This window comes from Condylura cristata, unplaced genomic scaffold (assembly GCF_000260355.1).
Source record: "Condylura cristata isolate star-nosed mole 26May11 unplaced genomic scaffold, ConCri1.0 scaffold00003, whole genome shotgun sequence".
Classification (NCBI taxonomy): domain Eukaryota; kingdom Metazoa; phylum Chordata; class Mammalia; order Eulipotyphla; family Talpidae; genus Condylura; species Condylura cristata.
Window position 1 is genome coordinate 53,770,023 of NW_004567104.1, and position 4,155 is coordinate 53,774,177.

The window sequence follows — 4,155 nt, forward strand, 5'->3', positions numbered from 1 at the left end:
AGACCACTTCAAACCGATTTTGAAGGGTTGCATACAGTTTTGAGCAGTTCAGACACATTTAGAAGCATCTCAACACTTTTAAAGTGATAGACACATGTGGAGCACCACTGCAAGTGTTCTAACCAGTTCAAACTAGGTCAAGCCAGTTTAGACCAGCTAATACTGATTCAAGCCAGTTCAAACTGGTTTAGACCAGGTGAACCTGATTCAGTCTGGTTTAGACTGGCTGAAGTCAGTTTAAACTGGGTCCACCCTGTTTGGACCAGTTCAGACATATTTAGAAGAATCTAGACACTTTTAAAGTGATAGACACAGGTTGAGAACAGTCGCAAGTTTTCAAACCAGTTCATACAGGTTTAGACTGATTCATACTGGTTCATGCCGGTTCAAATCATTTAGACCGTCTCAAATTGTAATAATATGTTCCTATTGTGACTGTTCATTGTTCTAATGGAATGTATACCCATTAATTAATTCATTTATCCAACCTTGAAAAGTTTCAAAGCCTGATTTAATTCATTTCCAGCATTGTACTGAGTATTTTGTGTCAAGGATATGTAAGTCATCTCATAGGTGAGAAAACAGATGATCAAATCCCTATGATATGTAGTATGCAATAGTATTAATTTTCTAAGAAAGAAAATAAAAGTGTAAGCAGCTCAAATGAGGAGAAAATGTGCCCCCAAATTCCCCTCCACCCCAAAGAATTCAAGAGCCTAAGAGACAGGAGCATAATAGAAATATCTTAGACATCAACTTTAACTGTCATATTGACACTTTTGGTATTTTGTTATACCCACTCTTTTAAAGTAAGTATACTAATATTTTACACTAAAAATAATTATTAGTCCATAATGAAGATTCTAACATTAATTCTATAATAGAATCTTTACCACTGATTGACATTCACAACTGGTACCTTCAAGCATAGTAAAATTATGAAAGTAGTATATATTGATTAACTTTTGAAATGCCAAGTTCATAACTATGGGAATGTGTCTCTAGATAGTAAACCTCAATTCAAAGTTTATTCAGGTATGAATAGCGCATTTGGAAAATAACTTTTAGAAATTCTATTGGGGGTGATGAGTCCAAATATCTTGATTTATACTACTTTATCATCCATATTACATTCTTAAAGTCCATTGTTGTGACTCAGATTCTATTGTTTCTTTAACCTTTCACAAATACGAAGTGCACTGTATTTCTCCAATCTCATAAATACTTACAGGTAGTTATGATATGTTTATGTCCCCTCCCAAAAAAACCTTCAAGCCTCACATTGATGAGAAATTATGTTAAATTAATTTGTGTGCTCTTCTATTCCTAACTTGTTATTAACTATGTTATGAGACAGTCACTAAAATCTAAAGTTCCCGCTAAGACAACTCTGGTAATTACTTCCATCAGCTAGGAGGAAAAGCCTCAGTTCACTCTTGATGCATAACTGTTTTGTCTTCAATTCAACCTCATTTTAAACAAAAGTTCAAAAATTCAAAACAACCAGAGTCATTTCTGATGATTCCTTCGAAATAACAAAGCAACTCAATATTAGAGAATTTTTTTTCCATACTACGTAAGTCTAAAGTAATTTGCATTTTGAGGGACCTCCTTGGTGGCACAAGGGGGTAAAGCACAGAGCTATGAAGCTATCCCCAGCCACTGCAGCATGAGGTGGGTCCCCAGCCAGGAAGCTGACCCAAATGGTGCAGCAGACCTCTCCTGTCTCACCTGCTGTGCCCCTCAGCAGTGTACTTCTGAAGATCTGCCTGATCTGCTCCTCACTCTGTCTCTAGTTTATCCTCTTACCTACCGCACCTCTGGCTTAGACTCCAATTCTTGTATGCATAAATAAATAAATCTTTTTTAAAAAATGTATTTTGAAAGGTATGTTGGAGGAAGTGCCAACCAAGCAAGCTTAATCAAATTCCTATGAGACAGTAAGAAGTCCCTAATTCACTTGTTAATGCATAAAGAATCCAGCTTCCCAGTCCTGCTTATTTCTTTTAGAGAAATGTGATAAACAGTGTTTTCCTATACCTGAGCGTTACAGCTGCTCATTGTTCACGTATTAGCCACTCCAGGAGTGATAGTGGAAAGGACACCTAGGAGCAAGACTATTCAGATCATCTGTGAATAGATGAACTGATTCCCAATAGAAGAAACAAGGGCTGTAGAAGGGTAGTGTGTGGCAGACAAATCTTCAGCCATGTTCATAACAAGCATGAATACTGGGTTACAAATGATGACAGGTATGCATGGCAGCTGGAGACGTGAGTGCAGAGAGTGGGAAATTGAAGACAAGTTACATCTCTCCCTCAGCCCATCTGTTCTCATTCCACAGACCCCCCATAAAGATACTCTCACTTTTTGCCCTGGGAAATGAGAATTTTAAAATTAGGCCAATAGTTTTATTTTCACAAATTTGAAATTGATTTCAATATTAAGTGAGGTACTTTTAGTTCTACAAAATAAATATCAATTTATTTATTGTTAAAGATTTATGCATACAAGAATTGGGGTGTAAGCCAGAGGTGCAAGGGGGTGAGAGGCTTCACCAGAGACAGAGTGGGGAACGGAACAGGCAGATGCACTGACATAAACTGCTGAGGGAGCAGCAGGCAAGACGAGAGGTCTGCTGTGCTGAGAATTTCACCCCTGTGCCACCAGAGAGGCCCCACATGCTTTAAATTTAAAGAGGTCTTAAATTTCATCTTGATGGGTAATTTACGTGCCATAGCCTGTGGCATTTATATCAAGTTTAAATACTCTATATATTTTTGGTATATATGTTCAAAATACTATTGATACATTTTAGCAAATTGTTAACCATTAATATATTGTCTCATCCTGTCGACCTGATTGTTTGAGGGTCTTCATCAGAATAAAACTTTTTCATACTATCTGTCATGAAATTTGAAATTTTAGGGTCTTCCCTGATGGTGCAGTGGGTTAAAGCACAGCACTATGAAGCTAATGGAAACCACTGTGCAGCATGAGTTCAATCCCTGGCCAGGGAGGTGACTCACATGGCCCAGTAGACCTCTCCTGTCTCACCTGCTGCTCCGTTTCCCCTATGTATTTCAGTCAGTCTGCCTCTGTTCCCTACTCTCTCCATTGAATCCTTTCACACATACACACCTGCACCTGTGCCTCTGGCCTATACACCAGATTTATGCATAAATAAATATTTAATAAAAAATGAAATTTTATAAATGTAATTTCTTTCTTTGCATTAATATACCTATATCTCTGCCGATAAATTTCCAGCAGCTGGACACCTTCTAGAGCATATACCACATATGCCATTAAACATGTAAGAGTGAGCAGGGCTCAACCATTCCATATCTACCATGGTGTGACAGTTAAGTGGATGTGAATAAGTAAATTTACAATAAGTGGCATAACGATATTATCTTATATAATTCTTGTGTCAGTTTTGCATTATTCTTAATGGATTTTTCTACTTTTAGAAAGGAATTCAAAGAATTAAGCATACTTTGTAACTGTTTCTCCACTGCTTTCCACTTTCTCATTAGAAGCTATAACTATTAATGAATGTAAGAGTTATACAAGCACTTACAAAAATTAACCACTAAAAATTTACCACTTTAAAATGTGTGTCAGAATTGAGAAACTGTAAAATAAAGATACAAATTAGCCATACTGCTATGATTTTTATCAGTTTGAATCATTCAAAACAACTCTAGAATAACTTCATATATAAGTTTACAGAAAATTCCAAACCCTTTATATTTCTTTACATATGAAGATCAAAATATGGTAAAAACAAATTACATAAAACCATAATGGTAATTAAAATAAAAAGGAATTTGAAAACTTCTAGAAAAGGACATATTTCAGTAAGACTCTGCCCTAAAAACTCATAGAATAGACAGGATAAGCAGCAACTCTGTGACTCCAGAGGTGGCTATGGACATGAGGCACACTTTTATTCAGTGGAATTCCAGCAAAGTTTCACTCTACAAAGATAGCAATGTCAGATTACAGGGAAAAAAAAACGTGACTGCAAGTTGAGCCCAGTAGATTATTAAAATATTAAGGGTTGACCTCATGTCTAAGAAAAATCAAAATGGAGGCATTACAATCCCAAACTTCAAGCTGTACTACAAAGCCATAATAATCAAAACTGCA